General features: G+C 39.5%; 1 long non-coding RNA gene across 1 annotated transcript; it reads left to right on the top strand.

Moving 5' to 3' along the window:
* Positions 1–418: 418 nt before the first annotated feature.
* LOC113629039 (uncharacterized) lies at positions 419–21,247 on the top strand. The gene is made up of 3 exons (XR_003436340.1): positions 419–1,042; positions 17,074–17,208; positions 18,300–21,247. It is a non-coding gene; the product is annotated as an uncharacterized LOC113629039 (long non-coding RNA).
* The last annotated feature ends 397 nt before the right edge of the window (positions 21,248–21,644 follow it).

The following is a 21,644-nucleotide window of genomic DNA, read 5'->3' as shown; positions in this document are numbered from 1 at the left end:
ATTTATAAAATTAGCCTAGCAAAGTCCCAACTAGGTCTAATAAAAAAGCATTACAATAAAGGTAGGTTTGAATAGAACAAGCAATATGTTACATTCTGGGGTGTAAATAATTAATATATTGAGGAACACAATATCTTTCCTAATTTAGTCATAGATTTAATGCAGTACAATTAAAATATCGATGGAAACCTCTATAGAAAGTAGGAAACTGTTTACAGAAAAATAAATAGTAAGAATTCCAGGAACTATTTTTAGTGGAAAAGCAGTATCTTTTTAAATAGAAAACAAATACGTATTTAAAAAATTTTTATGAACAGAAATAAAGGTTAATGATACAGATAATGTAAAAATAGAACCAAACAATTAAAAGTTTTACATGAGTGGCTGGATTTGACTTTCTTCCTTTTTTACTTCTTTATATCCCCATTCCCATTTCACACTCACACACCCAAATGGAAAGAAATCCTTGGTAAGACTTTGCACTAAAAATTGGCCACAAGAAGTAGTCACCATCTGCAAAGGAAAGCTTTGTCTCATAGATCAGGGGTCCCCAACCCCCGGGGCTGTGGACCAGTATCTGTCCACGGCCTGTTAGGAACCGGGCCGCACAGCAAGAGGTGAGCAGTGGACGAGCAGGCGAAGCTTCCTCTGCCTGCGGCTCCCCATCCCTCCCCATAGCTACATTACCGCCTGAACCATACTCCCCCCCCTCAAAGCCCCGTCCATGGAAAAACTGTCTTCCACGAAACAGGTCCCTGCTGCCAAAAAGGTTGGGGACCACTGTCATAGATGCTTCACTCCCCAGGACCTGAAGGAGTGAAACCGCCTCCCAAGATGCGAAGGCCTTGAGCAGACACTGCTGCGCCGGGGAACACGCAGGACTTCAGAGATCCGACTCCAGCCCTCAAGGATCTGACTCCAGCCCTCAAGGACAGTGCCAGCAAGGAGAAAAATATCAGGACCCTGTGTGCAGGAGAAGGAGCCCCAAGGGAGAAGAAGGAAAGTCCTAGATGTCCATCTGAGGGAGACCCTGGACTGAAAGGTAACTCAATATGAAAAGCAAAGAAAAGTTTTGCTCTACAGACTTGTGCCTCACACACAAGGTAGCGTACAACACCTACTGTTAACACGATAAAAGCAAATCACAGAAGTGTGTATGAGGTGTACGACCTTGTGTGTAAGAAAAGAAGGTAGAGAATATATGTTCATTTTTACTTGTATCTGCTCTGAAAGGATACATAAGAAACTAATAAAAGTGATTACCTGTAGAGGACAGGGCAGATGAGGTGGATAGGGAAAGAGCAGGAGAAAGACTTCAACACAAACTTCTTTAACATTTTATTATGGCAAAATTTCAAATATATATGTATAAAGACTAGTATAATAAACCTACAGGGACTCATTATGCAGCTTCAACAATTATTAATATTTTGTCAATCTTATTTCACTATTTCCTACATATTTTGAAATTTTTAATGGAATTTTGATTATTTTAATTTTTGTTCCATAGTGTATATACCATGTGAAATAAATTCATAACTTTAAAAAGAGATTGGAAGAAAGATGAGATGAGACAAGTTTAGACAATTCCTTTTTAGTTTACTGTAAAGGGAAAGTGAGAATTCAGGATTCGAAATTGTGATCAAGAGTGTTTTCTTGTCATGTTTTTTTATTTTTTTATTATTATTATTATTAATTTTATTTATTTATTTATTTTTGGCTGCTTTGGGTCTTCATTGCTGTGTACCGGCTTTCTCTAGTTGCAGTGAGTGGGGGCTACTCTTCACTGTGGCGCGCAGGCTTCTCATTGCCATGGCTTCTCTTGTTGCAGAGCATGGGCTCTAGGCACGCAGGCTTCAGTAGCTGTGGCATGCGGGCTCAGTAGTTGCGGCACATGGGCTTAGTTGCTCCACGACATGTGGGATCTTCCCAGACCAGGGCTTGAACCCATGTCCCCTGCACTGGCAGGGAGATTCTTAACTACTGTGCCAGCAAGGGAAGTCCCTGTTGTGTTTTTTTAAAAATAGGAGATATAAAAGGCATTTTGTATGCTGCTAGGGAAAAATCCAGTAGAGAGGGAAGTCGAATAATGCAGGTGAGAAAGGTGAGATTTGCTAAAACAGTATTCTAGAGAAGGTGAGAAGAGATGGCATCTGAAACATTGATGAGGCGGGGGGGATTTCCCTAACTAAGAAAACATTTACAAAAGACATGCCTGATAAAAAACTGTTATCCAAACATTAAAGAACTCTTAAAACTCAACAACGTAAAAACAAATAACGCAACTAAAAAATGGACCAAAGACCTTAACAGACACCTCACCAAAGAAGATATACAGATAGCATATAAGCATATGAAAAGATACTCCATATCTTATATCATCAGGGAAAGGTAAATTAAAATGAGAGACCACTACATATGCATATACATTCTACACATGTTAGAATGGCCAAAATCCAGAACACGGACACAGCTAATGCCAAAGAGGATGAGTAGCAATAGGAACTCTCATTTATTGTTGGTGGGAATGCAAAGTACTATAGTACAATCACTTTGCGAGACAGTTGGCTATTTCTTACAAAACTAAACATACTCTTACCATTAGATCCAGCAGTTGTGCTCCTTGATCTCTACCCAAATGAGTTGAAAATGAAAAACCTGCATAAGGATGTTTATGGCAGCTTCATTCACAATTAGCAAAACTTGGAAGCAACCAAGATGTCCTTCAGTAAATGGATAAATAAACTAAGGTACATAGAGACAGTGGAATATTATTTGGTGCTGAAAAGAAATGAGTTATCAAGTCAAGAAAAGTCATGGAGGAAACTTAAATGAGTGTTACTAAGTGAATAAAACCAAAGTGAAAAGACTACACACTGTGTGAGTCCAAGTTTTGGAATCCTGGAAAAGACAGAACTACGGGAACAGTAAAAAGATCAGTGGTTGCTAAGGGGAGGGAGGGATGAATAGGCAAGGCATAGAGGATTTTTAGGGCAGTAAAACTACTCTGTGTGATACTATAATGGTAGCTATACATCACTATACATTTGTCCAAACTCACTGAATGTACAACACCAAGAGTGAACCCTAATATTAACTATGAACTTGGCCTGATAATGATGCATCAGTGTACATTTGTCAGTTGTAACAAATGCATCACTCTCGTGGGGAGTGTTGATAATGCATGCCTCAGGGCAGGGAATATATGAGAATCTCTACCTTCTGTTCAATTTTGCTGTGAACCTAAAACTGTTCTAAAATATAAAGCCTATTAAAAATAAATAGAGAAAGAAGGAATTTGGTATAAATCCATGGGCTAAATCTAGCCTCATTAGGTCCAGGGATGATCATAGTAACAAAAACAAAGATAATATTTTAACAATAATAATAATGAGAACAGGTAACCTTTATTCAGAACTTACTATATGCCAGATTCTAGTCAAAACATTCTTCAGGTAGTAACTCATTTTTAAGGATAGTAACTAACAGCTTGTTACAAAGAGAAACATAAAGAGTAAACCAAGAAAATATTCACATTTTTAGTAAGTAAATAATGCAAATTAAAATAATTTATTAACAGCCAACTGTCTTCCAAAGTGATTGTACTTTATTTCTTTATACTTAATAATGTAGCAAAACCAAATATAATACTAAAACTCTGTTTTGAAGGTGATATGGGGAAATAGGCACTGATAAAAGTAAATGGGGCATTCTTTCTGGCATTGTGTTACAAGAGCAGGGCATATTTAAAAAATAACATAAAATAAAATAAAATATTTAAGTAAGTAATGCTTTAAAAATCATGACATTAAGGACTTCCCTGGCAGTCCAGTGGTTAAGACCCTGTGCTCCCACTGCAGGGGGCATGGGTTTGATCTCTGGTCCCCTGGTCAGGGAACTAAGATGCCACACGGTGTGGGGGAAAAAAAAAAAAATCATGACATTAGATATTCAGTTGTATTCCACAAAAATCAAGATTCTGATGCTGCTAAGCTGTTTAGTATTTTAAAAAATATTTACAGGTTGAACGTAATTCGTATCAACATTAATAAACTAAGAAGACAAGATATATTGGTTTCATATTTTAGTACAGATGCGGATGTAATAAAGAATATTTTGAATGCTGGCAGAGGTTAGAGAGAATATTACTGATGACGTCAGTGAGGGGTAAGAAGTAGTGATGGAGGAAAAATAATTTGAGACAATCAAATCAGCTTTTGTTAATTCTTATTGATGGGACAAAGACCATGAGTAAAAGAAGTTAGCAATACATATTACATTTTTTAAGGAATAACAAGGGAGCCCTTGACCAGGTTTAATTTAACTATTCTATTTAAATTTCCCCACTAGTGATGTATTGATATTTTCATTTATTTTATGCTGAAATGTAATTACTTTAAGGTGACATAACACTGTAAATCTCATTGGTTATTGCGACCTAGTTAATAAGATTCTTTCATGACTGTAGGTATTGATAGACAATAGGTATTAATAGGAAAGAGTATAACGGCATTAAAACCAGAAAGTACAGGTTCAGATAAAACTCCTCTGCCCAGGTGGAGAAATTGTGCAAAAATGCAGAAAGGAGAGGAGACCCCAAGGATTGTGTCTGCTTCATAATTTTTTTCGGACATACTATGGACATGAATTACATCGACAGTCTACAAAGTGTAGCCTAAATTACTAGCAACCAGAACATGTGGTCTGATCAGAGTCTCTGTATCATACTGGGGGAGAGTAGAGATACTGTTAATTTCCTCTTCTAAGTCTATACTACATGTTAACATTTTGAGGGTAACTACTGAAAGAATGAAAATAGGAGATATAACTTCCTAAAAAGTTGAAGGGAGAAAGAGGAACAAAGAAAGTACAATCAATCCAATAAATTGTAAGCCAGTCACATTAAGAAACATAGCTCCTCAAATCCTAAATAAAATGTTACTAAACTGAATCCAACAATGAGGGGAGACAGAAGCAGATCTTGAGGCAAACGATGAATAAAATAATGGTCCACTCATCTTTTTAATATTTACTGAGTGACTCATGCACTGCAGGTGTAACAGGGAACAAAACAGGCAAACACCTCTACTGTCATGAAGCTGACATTCTAATGGAGGAGAAACACAATAAATAAGCAAGTATGCAGTATATCAGATGGAGAAAAATGTGGAGAAATATAAAGCTGCTGTGGGGAGGGGGTAAAGTAATACAGGAGCATGATTGCAGCTGTCCATAGTGTTATCCGAAACATCTCACTCAGAAGGTGACATTTGGGCATGGACCTAAGAGTTGATGGATATATGTAGACAGGTGTATAATATATAGGTAGACCTATATGTGTAATCTATGTGTAGACATGTATATATGTAGCCATCTATTAGTATACATGTAGACCAATATATATATTTGTACTCATTTGTGGAAAGAATTACCCAGGCAGAGGCAGTTGAATCAGCAAATGCAAAGGCCCTGAGGTAGCAGTGTACCTGGTGTACTCAAGAAGAGCAAGAAGGCCAGTGGGGTGATTCAGAGTGAACAAGAACAGGGGAGAGCAACAGGAGATGTGGGCCATTAAAAGGATTATAGTGTTCACTCTGAGGAAATGGGAAGTCTTACATTTTTAAAGGATCATTACAACTGCAATTTGAGAATCACCTATAAAGAGGCAAGTGTGGAGGCAAAGGGACCAGGAGTGGATCGATGATTCAATCTCGGCAACAGATAATGATGTCTTTATTTTGGATGGCAGAGGTAGTAAGAAGTGGTCAAATTCAGGGTATAATTTGAAGAAGGGGCCAGTTGAGTCTACTAATAGATTTAATAGACTGGATATGGGTTATGAAAGAGAGTGGTTAGGAATGACTATACAAGTTACTCTAGATCAAGTAGAATTTGTCTTAGAAATGCAAGGGAAACTTATAAATGATCTACTAAGTAGATCAAAAGAGAAAAACAATATGATTCTCTTACAAATGCAGGAAAAAATTTTCTTTTCTGCAAATTGAATCCAATTAATGTTCTGGGGTCAACAGCAATCTGAACAGTCTATGATTTGGTTGATAGGAAATAAGCAAATGGTGAGGAAACATCTCAAGGGTATTTAAAAAAATATTTTAGTCCAATTATTACATTTTACAATGGTAAGTTAGGTACATTAAAAAAATCCTCATTAGGAAAACTCAGAACAGGAAACTTGTTTACCTTTATAAAACATAGCTATAAAAAATGTACAGAAAAAAAAAAGTTCCTCAAACACCACATTTCATGGTGAAATATTAGAAATAATATTTTCTAAAGTCAGGAAGAAGACTGATGTCCACCATCACTGCTCCTTTTCAAAAATTATCTTGATGTGCCTCAGTTTCCTCGTATGTTAAATGGAATGATAGTAAGACCTACATCAGGGGTTAGTAATGGGAGTGTTTAGAACAGTGCTGTCTCATGTGAAGCATGTGCACACTGGTCCAGTGGTGTGCCAAGGAAATATATCTACTATGATTTTTTATTATACTTTAAAAACATTTTTAATTGAAGTATAGTTAATTTACAATGCATTAGTTTCAGGTGTATGGCAAAGTGACTCAGTTTTTTTCAGATTCCTTTTTCAGATTCCTTTCCATTATAGATTATTACAAGGTATTGAGTAGTTCCCTGTGCTATACAGTAGGTCCTTGTTGTTTACCTATTTTATACATGTGTATAAAATATATGTATATATATGTATATATACACATATATATATATGTGTATCTGTTAGTCCCAAACTCCTAATTTACCTCCCCACCCCCTGCTGTCCCCTTTGGTAACCAGAAGTTTGTTTTCTATGTCTGTGAGTCTATTTCTGTTTTGTAAATAAGTTCATTTATATCATTTTTTTAGATTCCACATACAAGTGATATCATATGATATTTGTCTTTGTCTGACTTACTTCACTTCATATGATAATCTCTCGGTCCATCCTGGTTGCTGAAAATGGCGTTCATTCATTCTTTTTTTATGGCAGAGTAATATTCCATTGTGTGTATATACCACATCTTCTTTAATTATAAATATATTAAAATAGTTATTATTTAAAAAAAAATATGTTCAGGGAATTCCCTGGCGGTGGTGAGGACTCCATGCTTTCACTGCCATGGGCCTGGATTCAACCCCTATTCAGGGAACTAAGATCCCATAAGCCATGCAGCATGGCCAAAAAGAAAAAGTTCATTTTTCATTTTAAAGAATTCTAAAAGTATGTGAACTATAATTGACATTTTAAATTTTTTCCACTGTGCTTGTTCTCTTTCTTCTGATCCCAGGGCCCCCTTCCCAGTGAGGAGCCTTATCTACGTGGGTCGTGTGGGGCTGACATGCTCCCTCCTGCCAGAGAGGGTAGAGCAGTGTGCAAGAAGGACAAGTCTTCCCATAGATCCGTACAGAGAGCTTGAGAGACAAAGGGTTTCTTTTTCCTCTGGGTTTGTGGGTAAACTAAGAGTTACATAGACTTGGGGCTACCAGCAGCTGTTGTGCTAACGGGTGGAGAGAGGTTCTCAAGAAGGAAGCCGAGAAAAGGCAGAAGATGGAGGCAGAAAGAGCCCTGGAACTCTGAGATCCAGTCACACCTGGCATCAGATTCACCTTCTAGGACTCCCCAGGTATATGAAGCAATATACAGTTGATCCTCATTAGTCATAGATTCTGTATTTGCAAATTTGCCTACTGGCTAAAATTTATGCGTAACCCCAACATCAATACCTTTGGACTTTTGTGGTCATTCCATCATTTGTAGACATGCACGCGTGCAGAATGGTGAAAATTTTGAATTGCCTGATATGCACGTTCCCAGCTGAGGTCAAACAAGGCCACACTCTGCCTTCTTATTTCAGCTCTCAGACTGTAAACATGTCCTTTTCGCATTTATCTAATTTTTGCACTTATTATTGGTAACCTTGCTGCTTAAAATGTCCCGCGAGGGGAGTGCTGAAGTGTTCTCTAATGTCCCTGAGCGCAGGAAGGCGTGAGGTGCCTTACAGAGAAAACACGTGTGTTACATCAGCTTAGTTCAGGTGTGAGTTATAGTACTATTGGCTGTGAGTTCTATGTTAATGAGTCAACTATATATTAAATCAGGTGTCTTTAAACAGAAACACCCATAAAACAATGTTATGTATTGGTTGGTTACTGACAGTGTTGTGACCAGGTTCCCTGGAGCCTAAGCCTGTATCCCCTAGCAACAGTGGTTCAGTATTCACTAATTCGGTATTTGTGGCAACTTTATGGAACATACCTACCAGGAATAATGAGAATCAACTGTCTTCTCTTTTTGCTTAAGTTAGAGTGGGAAGAAGCAGCACGTGAGCTAGTATGGGGCTGAGGGAAGGCTCTACTAAAGGGGTGACTTTTCAGTGGAAAGCACACCGATGAGTATTTCACTAGGAAAGGAAGTGGAAGAAGAGCATTCCAGGCTAAAGGAATAGCTTGAGCAAAGACCTTAGAGGGAAAAGGAACAAAGCATGTTGAAGATCTGAAAGAAGGCCAGTGAGGATGGATTACAAAGAGCAAGGGGGAAAATAGTGCAAGAGTCTGAGGGAGGTAGAAAATACATATAGTGGATATTCTAGATGATTACCCATAACCCAGTTGCCAAGCCTCCTTTCTCATTAATCTCCAGTTTTGGTTGGGTACTGGTCCTTATCAGATATAGCCTTTCTGACTCAGGGAAAGCTAACTCCGTCCTTGGCTCACCAAGGGAGGACTGGTTAAGGTAAGCTACTCATGGTAATCCTGCCCCTGGCCAGCAAATGGTTTACAAATGGGAATGAGCCCCGATGCTGGCTAATTAAATATGAGTTACTTAAAGCTTTTAGGAAAGTACTTCCTTTTATTTGAGCGGTAGTGATGGAAAGTCAATCTCACTCTTCCGTATTGAATATTGCCCATTTCCTGCTGGCAGCCATTTTGTGACCTTGAGGGATATCAGCCTGAGAACAAAACCTACACGTGAAGGAGAATGGAGCTGACAGAACTGCAAGAAAAATAGGACCAGAGCCTTGATCACATTGTACCTGAAGCCTGTACTGTCTAGACTTCTGGTTATGTGAGCCAGCATCATTGTTTAGTCTTGGATTTGTTTTTCTGTTATTTAGAGTAGCAAGCCTCTTAACTGACCGATAGATGTCCAGGTATAATCCCCTAAACAATAAGTCCCCTCAACTGGACAGAGGACTGAGAGCTGGTAAGCAAATCATAACCAGGCAATCTAGTTTGGTCTTACATGATGAGTTTATTTCCCTTTTGTTACTTCTTAGCTTTAGTGAAGTCTTGTGTAAGCCATGTGTTAGTTGGAGTTTCCTTCCCATGAGACTATGCAGAGAGTATCTTGATCCCACTATTCCAAGTTCTGTGGAAATACAAAGCATTCCTCTAGATTTCTTTGAATTCTAGATGTACTCATGTTCATATGCCCACTGTTGGCAATGGTTCTCTTTATGGGTCATCTCATTCTCTAGTATATGTTGAGCAGTATTCTGTCTGCTAAATATTATACTAACTTTTATCTGAAGCATAACTCTTGTGTTTGAAATACACACACACAAGAAACATTTATGTGTTGAGTAACCTTGATTGAATATTTTGGGGAGATAGATATGGGGCTTGCATTGTTAAAACGCAAATAATTTTTTGGGTGTGTAGGGGTGTGTAGCCCAAGGTATGTTTCTTTTCTACCCATTTCTCCCCAAGTTCATGTTATCCTCTTCCTTTCTTTCCTGAACTCCTCTACCCTCAATGAGTATACCAGGAACTCCAATTTCTTCTGTCTCTAAAATGCAGAACAATTCAAATCTTCAGTCTCGAATTTAGCTCTAGCCTTGTTTTGTGTATCCAGATCTATCAAGGTATTCAACAAAACAGAAGGGGCTTTCTTATAACAGGATCCACCCTCTTTAGAAGAGAATTGTCCTTGTAAGTTAGCCATTTTAAACTTTCCAGCCTTCTTGGTTGCACTAGGGAATATTAAGGATCAGTTAATCATGTTTAGGTCAGTGTGCTCAAGAGTAATAATTGGCAGGAGACACCAGGTCTAACTGATCTTACCCATGTGGCTATTATTCTTTTAATTCTGATGTTAGATCTGGATTTTATTGCTGTTAAGTTATATGGCATTCCCTTCCAGTACAGACGTCACTTATATAACGTTCTTGCTCATAGCCAAGCATTCCAATGTACTCAACTAGGCTTCTATCATTTATAAGAAAATTTTTTTCCACTTTACCTATAAGGCATTTGTCTTTTTTAAAAAATAAAGTAACTATTTACCTCAAGAATAATACCAACATTTTTCCTGGCAACTCAAGTTGGGTCTCAGTAAGAAACCAACTCTTACTATGTTAGGGAAAAAATGGAAAGGAATTTATTGTAAGGATCCAGAGAATCAAAACAATAATTTAACAACCAGTTCCTGGGCAAGAGAGAAACTAGAATAGCTCTGGAGCTCTGGGGACCTCAGAGGTGGGAACTCACGGTCAGTCTTATAGAGGTCCCAGCTTTGGGATAACTTGGTTCCACCTGCCTTCCATCTCTGTGTGTCTCTGCTAGAAATTTTATTTTGTAAACCTTTTAAATTAAAGTATAACATATATTAAGTACACAGATCTTAAGTGTATAGCTCAATAAATTGTTACCAAGTGAACACACTCATGTAACTGATATGGGAGAAGGAAATATCACATCCCAGGATGCGAGTGAGCCCCTGGGACGGGCCACCAAGTGAGGGTCCTTGGCTTCGCGCAGGAAAGAATTCAAGAGCGAGCCATAGTAAGAGGTTTCACGGTGAAAGCAGGTTTATTGGGAGGGATACACATTCCATAGGCAGAATGTGGACCGGCTCAGAAAGTGAGAGCAGCCCCCGGGGTATGGGGTGGTTAGTTCTTATGGGCTAGGTAATCTCATATGCCAACAAGTGGGAGGAATATTCAAACTATTTTGGGGAAGGGGTGGGGATTTCCAGGAACTGGGCCATGGCCCACTTTTTGGCCTTTTATGGTGGGCCTCAGAACTGTCAGGGCACCATTGATGGGTGTGTCATTTAGCTAATGTATTTCAGTGAGCGTATAATGAGATTCAAGGGCTATTGGGAATCAAATCTTCCAACATCTTGGGCCTAGTTCGTTCTAACCAGTTTTTGTCATATCCTGATTTTCTCAACGGCTGTGTCATTCTTTTAATGGCTGTGCTCTGCCCCCTTCCTTCCTGTCTCATAACTAGTATGTATACCAAGATATAGGCCATTATCATTGCCCTAGAAATCTCCCTTATGCCCTCTCCCAGTCATTACCCCTCAAAGGTATCCACTGTTCTGACTTCTCTGTCACATAAATGTGTTTTGCCTATTTTTGAACTTTATTTAAACGGAATCATACAGTATGCTTTAATGTCTGACTTCTTTTGCTCAAGGTAATGCCTGGGAAATATATCCTTATTGTTGCATATACCAATTGCTTGTTCTGATTGCTATATAGTATTTCACTCTACAAATACTGTATTCTTGATGGACATGTGGGTCGTTTCCAATTTGGTAATATTGTAAACAAAGCTACAAATGAATGTTCTTCCACATGTCTTTTGGTTCACATATGTTTTCACTCTCTAAGGGTGTAACCGCTGGGTGGTAAAGTAAGCGTACATTCAGATGTAGTAGATATAGCCAAATAGTTTTCCAAAGAGGCTGTGCCCGTTTATATTCCCACCTGCAGATGATAAGAGTTCCACTTGCTCCACATTCTTATCAACACTTGGTAGTGTCATTTAAAACTTTTTATCCTTTCTGGAGAGTAAGTAGTGTTATCTCATTGTGTACATTTCCTTGATGACTTTAGATGTTGAACACCTTCTTTTCATATGCTCATTGAATAATTAGATACCCTCCTTTGTGAAGTGCTTGTTTAAGTATTTTATTGGGTTGTCTGTCTTTTTTCTAATTGAGTCCTTTATTAGATTCCACACTTAAAACTTAAACTCCCAGAAGAGAGTTAGAGTGGCCTAGCTTGGACCACATTCTCATCCCTGTGGTAAGGGGTGTGCTGGCTTATGATGGACATTCTTTCAGAATTATATAAAGTGGGAGTAATGGAAGTTTTCCAAAGGGAGATCCATTGGGCAGCCAAAAGCAAATGTTATAACATTAGTTTTCATTTAAATACTCATTTCTTACTTACAGTGACAGTGTCCTGGAGCCATCATGAGCCAGAATTTGGTTTCTCATTTGAATAGAAATTTTGAACTATTCTAAAAAGTCCTCTGGAAAATTTTTTTTTTCAATATTATCATTGAATAAGAATCAGGAGTAATTTTGGTTACGTGCCTTATCTTTTCCTCCTTACACCAAATCCTATCTAATATTTTTATATTAAATATAAATTTATATTTGTATTAAACCTTATATTAATGTAGCACTGTATAATTAATGATATTTTCCATTCATTCTCTCATGTAATCATGTTTTAACTAATTATAATACAAAAAGAGATTTAAAATTATTCTTAAAAAAACGTAATATTGAATACATTTTCAATAAGGCTAAAGTTCCTTTTGACCAAATCCCCAAATCCCAATACCCTCCCCCTGTGCCAGAAGTTACCACTGTTATAAGTTTGATGCATACAGTTCTACTTAGATAGTAAATAGTATACATTTTTCCTCAGCTTGTTTTTTTTTTTTTTTCCTACTATGTCTTTTAATCTATGGTGTTGCATACCCATCTAATTTATACATTTATACTTTGGGGAATATAGTGTCAATATACCACAATGTATTTAACCTCTTTCCCTATTGACGTTAATCTTGTTGTTTAGATTTCACATTGTTTCCTATGAATTTTTCACATCATAGGAAAATATTTCTATACATACAACCGATCCAAAAAGCTCAATGTGGCAAAAGAACATTATTTTTGAAGTCAGTATTTTTCTATTTATTTTGCAATAAACACTTTTTTTGTCCTTAAACATCAGCTAGCACATACAATGAGGGACATGCCCTATTGTTCTAAAATTCTGTGATTCTATGTGTATCTCTAATAAGAGATGCCAAGTTGCTTTTTTTTTTTTTTTTTTTTCGGTACACAGGCCTCTCGCTGTTGTGGCCTCTCCCGTTGCGGAGCACAGGCTCCAGACGCGCAGGCTCAGCGGCCATGGCTCACGGGCTCAGCTGCTCCGCGGCATGTGGGATCCTCCCGGACCGGGGCACGAACCCGCATCCCCTGCATCGGCAGGCGGACTCTCAACCACTGCGCCACCAGGGAAACCCCCAAGTTGCTTTTTGTACTTTCACTGTACACTAGACCGGTAGTATAGTGTTTTAACCTCAAAATGATCTCCTTAGAAGAAGTGAGTTTATTTTTGGCCTCATAAATGAGTCAAGAGAAGGAGGAAGAGTTCAGATGCAACAGATTTACTTAATAAATTGCTTGTAACTTATTTATCTTCTCTTGAGTCTCTTCAGTTGAAAGCTAAACAAGTTTGTGCAGGTAGATAAGACCTGCAGCTTAATTTATAAGTGGTTTCTTGCAAACCCCTCAAGCCATTCATTTTATCTCTCACCATCTCTTAACAGAACTGGAATGTCAACCTATATTTGGTAAGAAAACTCAAAGAGAGTTTTCTCAATGGTTTAGATATTTGAGGCCACGTGTAACTTAGAAATGATTTCTTTGCATTAGAAATGTGGCATGTAAGGAAAGAGGACAAAATTACACACACTCGTACACACACCACATTACCTACAGGAGAATTTTCAATTTTTAAATAAAATATTGAGCTTCTAATTGCTTTCCAACTTGTCTTCTTGGGTTTATATGGAGGTAATGTTATTTTTAGCCACAGATTTGAGTCATTTCAAATTACAGTGTAGCAATCCTCATTTATAATACTTTTACTCTATATGTTATGATAAAGTAGAAGCAATTTCTTAAATGTTTAACTCAAATTCACTTTAATGGATAGATTCTCTAACTCAGACTTAAGAATAGTTAAGGTAAAAGAATCCACTGATACAATGTCTTTTATTCCTCCAGAGAACAATATAAAACATTTTGCAGTTCAAATCGTTACTTTTCTATCTTTTTGATAATTCATGCAAATATCGTCTATAGTCCTAAATGCTACTCATTTTAAGTAAAAGCTCAACAAGTCATTATAGAAAGACCATATTTTTGTAGTAATTATTAATATTTTTTCCTAACCTCCACTTTTCAATTTTATCACTCAAAAATCATTAATACCTAAAACTGAATGTTCTTTGTAAGTTTATTTTATATTTGGGAGTGAAAACAAGCAATAGCATTTGCTCACACGTTTTGAGCTAGAGTATTGATGGTTTAGACATGACTTATTTATTTGTAGAGCTGAGTCAGATGCAATAAGAAAACAACATAAAATCCATAAGTGTAAAAATTTTATGAGGTAAAAATATGAGTGTTACATATGCCCTTTCCTCTACTGCTGGGAAATATCTTTCATTCATTTAACACGTAACTGTTGCCTGGCTACTATATGTCCAGTGGTAAGATAATACACATGATTCCTATATTCAAGGAATTCCCACATTAATTCAGGGAGCACTGTAAAGCAATTTATAAGACAATGCATTAGGTCCTGTAAAAGAGGTATGAATACGTTTTTAAAAGAATGAAAGCTGACAAAAGTTTTTTTCTAAAGAAAAAGGTAAGAATCGAGGTCTGTGATTACACTGAAAACAGTGCAACTAAGTTTGCCTGGGGGGAATTGTGACATGTGAGCTGGATCTTAAAAAGTGAGAAACTGGGACTTCCCTTGTAGCGCAGGGGTTAAGAATCCGCCTGCTAATACAGGGAACATGGGTTCTATCCCTGGTCCAGGAAGATCCCACATGCTACGGAGCAACTAAGCCCCTATCCCTGGTCCAGGAAGATCCCACATGCTACGGAGCAACTAAGCCCGTGTGCCACAACTACTGAGCCTGCTCTCTAGAGCCCGTGCTCTCCAACAAGAGAAGCCACCACAAAGAGAAGCCCGTGCACTGTAAGGAAGAGTAGCCCCTGCTCACTGCAACTAGAGAAAGCCCGCGCACAGCAACAAAGACCCAACGCAGCCAAAAAATAATTAATTAATTAATTATTTTAAAGAAACAAACAGGGCTTCCCTGGTGGCACAGTGGTTGAGAGTCCGCCTGCCGATGTAGGGGACACGGGTTCATGCCCCTGTCCGGGAAGATCCCACATGCCGCAGAGCGGCTGGGCCCGTGAGCCATGGCCGCTGAGCCTGCGCGTCCGGAGCCTGTGCTCCGCAACGGGAGAGGCCACAACAGTGACAGGCCCGCGTACAACAACAACAACAAAAAAGAAATGTGTAACTGCTTTCCAGTAAAAGAAAAGTGAGGCAGAAGGGCACTGCAAGAAGAAAGACAGCGTGGGCAATGTTATAGAATGGTGAAAGTCAGAAATCTTCCATGTAAAGAGATCTGTTTCTCCTGTAGCTCTAAGGCAGGTTGTGATGAAAACAAGTCCAAGCTTTAATGGCAAGGGTGGCAACACTACACGGGAAACTGAATACACAGACTCAACAGGTTGGTCATGCCAAAGTCAGGGCTCTGATGGAGAAAATACTGGACTCAGTTCTGTAAACCTTAGAAGCGGACATTTGGTTGGAAGAGCCTGAGAAACTTGAAACCTCATTATGCTAAACTGAATAATGGCCACCTGAACATAGCAAGTCTCAATCCTTGGAACTTGTAATTACTTTACCTTATTTGGAAAAGGGGTCTTTGGAGATGTAAGTTAAGGATCTTGAGATAAGGAGATTACTCTGGATTATCCAGGTGAGCCCTAAGTGCCATCACAAGTGTTCTTATGAGAGAGAGGCAGAGGGACATAACACAGATACACAGAGGAGGCAACGTAAAGACAGAGCAGAGGGATGCAGCTACGAAACAAGGAATGCTGACAGCTGCCAGAAACTGGAAGAGGCAAGGACCTGATTCTCCTCTGGAACCTCCAGTGGGAGTGCTACCCTGCCAACACCTAGATTTTGGACTTCTGGTCTTCAAAACTGTGAGAGAAGAATTTTATGTTGTTTAACTCAGTCAGTTTGTGGCAATTTGCTATGGCATTCCCTAGGAAACTAATACACCCAGATTTCCCTGAACTCTCTGGACTGGCAGAAGCACTTCCCTTGCCCTTGCTAGCGGCGAGCAGCCTCCTGCACCTAGAGGCCCTGCAAAGATGTTACACCAGGCAGGTGCCTCTCAAGACGATGCTTGTCCTCTTCAAGATCCTGGCCCATTACAATGGAATATTACTCAGCCATAAAAAGAAACGAAATTGAGCTATTTGTAATGAGGTGGATAGACCTAGAGTCTGTCATACAGAGTGAAGTAAGTCAGAAAGAAAAAGACAAATACCGTATGCTAACACATATATATGGAATTTAAGAAAAAAAAATGTCATGAAGAACCTAGGGGTAAGACAGGAATAAAGACGCAGACCTACTGGAGAACGGACTTGAGGATATGGGGAGGGGGAAGGGTAAGCTGTGACAGGGCGAGAGAGAGTCATGGACATATACACACTAACAAACGTAGTAAGGTAGATAGCTAGTGGGAAGCAGCCGCATGGCACAGGGATATCGGCTCCGTGCTTTGTGACAGCCTGGAGCGGTGGGATAGGGAGGGTGGGAGGGAGGGAGATGCAAGAGGGAAGACATATGGGAACATATGTATATGTATAACTGATTCACTTTGTTATAAAGCAGAAACTAACACACCATTGTAAAGCAATTATACCCCAATAAAGATGTTAAAAAAAAAAAAAAAGATCCTGGCCCATCAGTTCCTCCAGAAACATAATGGATGCATTTTTGCGTCAGGTCACAGCACAGCCTTAAAATAAAGGAATATAATGCCTGCTCTGGGAGGAAATACTATACACATTACCGTAGCTGAAAGAAACCAAGACAGCATAAGCAAGAATAGATCTTGAAGGTGTTGACTACAAAGGGCAGACTATAAAGGCTGGGTGAGGGGAATTTATTAAAATGGGCTTATTCTCCTCTTACTCAGAATTTAGAGTCCTGAGAAGAATACCTGGATCTAGTCTTAATATGCTGCTGGGATTGTTCCTTGAGACTTGAGCGTGACTGTGGCATACAGCAAATGAAGAAGAGGGGTCCAAACAGCCTTCGCAGGATCACTGAGGTAAAAATCAGAACGCTCGGGGAGGGAGGAATATTAGAATTGGTTTATAATCAATAAACTCATCAGAGGACTCACCATCCAACTGTATTCCCTAAGAGGACAACAGAGGGCACCTTGCTAAGGCAATAAGGAATGCACTGGCGAGGGGGCTCCTAATGGCTTTGGGTTCATTGGCTAACCTCTGTAGGGCAGGGATGGCAATAATAGATATTATCATGAAACTATATTTGTAAGAGTAGGGTTCTGGAAGCACAGAGGCCTGTGAACATTACTACAACGGGCAGTAAGGTAGCAGACTTTTGGTGTTGTTCTCTAAGAACTAGACCCTCAGATCTGTGACCCAAAAGGTGGAAATGGGCTAGACTCTCTCACAATCATCTCAGTGACTCATTTGTGGAATTTGTGTTCCCTGCTCCTGCAATTTAGGCTCTATGGGATTCGAAGTCCTAGTTCTTGAAATGGTGTGTGGGGATGCTTCCTTTAGGAGACAGTAACGGTTCCACTATGCCTGAAACTGTGACTATCATTTGGTCATTTTGAGCTTTTCGTAATAGTAGGCCCATAGACAAATGAGGGAGTTATCATATGTGGGGGGGGAGGGGTCAACTCTGATTCTCATGAAGAGCTAGTTTTGGGCTATACAAGAAAGAGCATGTGTGTAACTCAGGGATTCACTGCGGCATATCCTAATACTGGCATGTCCAATGATAACTGTAAATAGTCTATTGCAACAACGATGGCCTGATAAGGTTAATACAACTGACGGTTCACAGCCCTTGGAGATAAAAATCTGAGTCACCACCAGGCAACAACACAGACTTGCTGAAGTGCCAGCCAAGGGCGGGGGCAATCTAGACTGGGTATTTTAGGAGAGAGATGATGAATATTAATTACTACTCTGAGCCCAGTTGCTGCAGTGGGCGCTGCAACTAATCCTTGTGTTGGATTTCTTTTGCACTCTGCTTCATATTTCCTCATATCCTCTCATCTAGCCTTTACTTCAGTCCTGCTGCAGCAACCAGCTGTGTGGAGACGTCTTCGGGCAGTGACTTCCTTTGGTTGCTTAGCAGGCTCTCCCCTTCTGCACCCAGGCTTCACTGTCACTCCTGTTTAAGATGCCGGCTGGAGCCTTCTCAGCCATGCTACACGGAAGCAAATCTGGAAAAGTAGGAGAGGTAACACCCCTCAAGACAACCCCTGTCCAGTGGGGAATGGAAACCCGTGGATAAATACTCCTTTCTTGGGAAGATAATTCTGAGGTATGGGAATTCCCTGGCGGTCCAGTGGTTAGGACTCCCCGCTTCTACTGCAGGGGGCCCAGGTTCAATCCCTGGTCAGGGAACTAAGATCCCATAGGTCGTGTGGCACGGCCAAGAAAAAAGAAAATTCTGAGGTGTATTCTGCATGGCTGTTCAGGGGACTTTAGTGAGACTGAGCCCCACATCAACTCAATAATAGTGATCAAACTCAGTAATTCAAAAACCGTTACATTGGTTTTACCCCCTTCCCTGTTTTACTCTTCTCCTGCCCTCACTCATGTTCCCTGGGATGAGTAGTATGCTGGTCAATGTTTTTTCCTTGCTCTCTAGGAAAAAAAAAAATCACCCTGGTTTGTACCATTTGCCCATTTCTGCAGTTGGATAGAGATATGCATAGTTGGTCCAGTTGGTCCTTGGGAGCCAGTAGGAGCTGAGTCTGAGCACACCACTGCTCGGGAGCATGACCCAAAATAAACTACCTGCCTACAAATCTTTGTCTCAGAAGACACAGGTGGCTTAGGAAGGACGAAGAGTTACCTATCTGTCTGAGCCAATAAGCAGAGAGTGGTTGGTACACCGACATTAGCCATGGATACCAATAAGACAAAATATTATAATGAGATGGGAGGGAGAAGAATTTCTATTATATAACAAATTGATGGTGGGAAAAGGGGTAGGGGGTAAGAATTTGAGGATACTCAGAAGTTTCTCCTGGGTAGATAGTAATGCCATTTCCAGACACAGAGAATATAGGACAATGGTGAGTTCATCCTTGGATCTATGAAATTTAAGGGTTTTTAAAGATATTCAGGCAGAGTGTGGAAGCTGTGCACAGTATTATTGTGAAATGTTATTGTTGATAATTACTCATTATTCCTGGAATATCCCGCCTGCCTCTCTCTTCTCCAACCCAGGCAGCAGTGAGCAGTGCTTTCCATATTTACTGCCTTCAGGGGAGGGCTGTTACTACAGAAAAGAAAAGAGAAAGATGAGTCCATGTTCAGTTTATAAGTTTCAAAACAGAGCTTTGAATCTCCTAGTAGAAAAAATAGGTTGAGATAAAAAGGTTTTTTGAGTTTCAAAAGCCTGGATTTTGAGCGCCAAGAGCCAAAGTTGATGCCATTAGCATCAGATTTTGATAGAATGAATGATGATAAAAGAGCCAGTTTTCCTACCCTTAAGAGAGAGTTGGAGGTGAAAACAAGATATAGTTGAGTGTCTCTGAGAAAGGACCCTTCTCCCAGCCTACATCCTCACTGCTGGGCTATCAGTAGGAGACAGTGATATAATTCCCAAATAATGGTGGAGATCTGAGAGGAAGTGTGTGCCCACTTCCTATCAGGATCCCTATGAGATGGTAAGCCCCAGGTAGTTCTCCTTGGCTAGCATACCTAGCAGCAAATAATAGCTATAGTAGAAATGATGATAGTGTGTGATCTGACAGTGTGCTGGAGTCCAGCTGCCAAGATTTCAGTCTCCAAAGTAGTAGGGGATAGCATGCAGAAGTTTCCACAATCCTAAAAGAGGGTGGAAAATGGTTGAGAGAGGGCCAGTGAACCAGGAGAGCCCGTAGAGATGGGACAACGGCCAGAGAATGATAGGTGACCTGACAACAGCTAGAATTACAATACGGAGGGATGACAGGAAAAAACCAGTCACCCTCCTCCACGGCCATGACCACATGTAAGCTCCTCGTACTTAGATTCTACTCGTGAGAGAATGGGGAGAAAAGAAAAATAATCATTTGATTGAGTTAAAGCCTGAAAAGACTGGGGAAATCTGGAATGACTACATCTTTACACCTAAAATTTACCATAACTAATTACTGTAACTTAATCAAAATTTACCACACTAGAAGATTAAAAGAAAAAAGACCATCTCAAAAGATACAGAAGACATTGTTAAGTAAAATTCAGTGTCCATTTATGACCAATGATCTTAGTGAACTAGGAATAGGAGTGAGCTTCTTAACCAAATAAAGGCTAGAAAGAAAAAGACAAACCCCAAATGAAAACAAAATCCAAAACCCTACAGCAAATATCATTCTCTTTAAAACCAGGAATAAGACAATTATGCCTGTTATCACCATGTCTATTTGTTAGACAGGACACTAAGATAAAAAAAAGAAACACAAGTTGAGAGGAATGGAAAGGAACAAGCAAAATTGTCAGTCAAAGATGTTAATGAATGTCCGTGTGAAAGTGAAAATAATTATTTTAGACATAATGAAGTTGAGGAAGTTTGTTGAATACTAAGGTAAATGTACAAAACTGTTGTATTTTTGTACACCAGCAAAAAACTATTAGGGTGTGTAATAAAAAAAGACATTAAATTTACAGTAGCAAGGAAAAATGCAAAGTATGTTGGGATAAATGTAGCAAAATATATGCAAGACCACAGTGGAGAAAATTGTAAAACTTTTTGAAAGACACTAAGATTTATTTATTTTTAAACTTTACTTTTTAGAACAGTTCAGATTTACAGAAAAATTGTGAAGATAGAACAGAGAGTGCCTATCCACCCCACCCTCAGTTTCTCCTGTTATTGCCATCTTATGTTAGTATGGTACTTTGTTGTAATTAATAAAAAAAACCTTTATAATGCATTATTATGAGATAATAGAAAATATATGTCTGCCCCCAGTTCCCAGCACAGAGCTCCTAAAACCCTTGGCATTTCCTAAGTGATAAGAGCACTAGGGACATCTGTTGTTCTACTATTGATCTTTTGTTTTGTTTTGTTTTGTTTTTGCGGTACGCGGGCCTCTCACTGTTGTGGCCTCTCCCGTCGCGGAGCACAGGCTCCGGACGTGCAGGCTCAGCGGCCATGGCTCACGGGCCTAGCCGCTCTGCGGCATGTGGGCTCTTACCGGACCGGGACACGAACCTGTGTCCCCTGCATCGGCAGGCGGACCCTCAACCACTGCGCCACCAGGGAAGCCCTACTATTGATCTTTGATCTCTGTTCCTGACACAGAACTTCTGAAAGCCTTGTAATTCTCTGGGTGGTAATTTCGTGGGTGATAGGACTGTCTTTTGTTCTAATGAGACAACTCTGCATGGGTTCCTGGATGAGGGCTGGGAGAAGGGAGAATGGCTGAAAATGGAGTCAGTGATAGATAATGCTGTGTGATGAAGCCTCCATAAAATCCCAAAAGCATGGGGTTTGAGGAGCTTC

This window comes from Aethalodelphis obliquidens, unplaced genomic scaffold, assembly GCF_003676395.1.
Source record: "Aethalodelphis obliquidens isolate GAN/ISIS:26980383/991018 unplaced genomic scaffold, ASM367639v1 scaffold26, whole genome shotgun sequence".
NCBI lineage: Eukaryota > Metazoa > Chordata > Mammalia > Artiodactyla > Delphinidae > Aethalodelphis > Aethalodelphis obliquidens.
The sequence above is the reverse complement of the archived record's forward strand: the minus strand, read 5'-3'. Positions and strand labels throughout refer to the sequence as shown.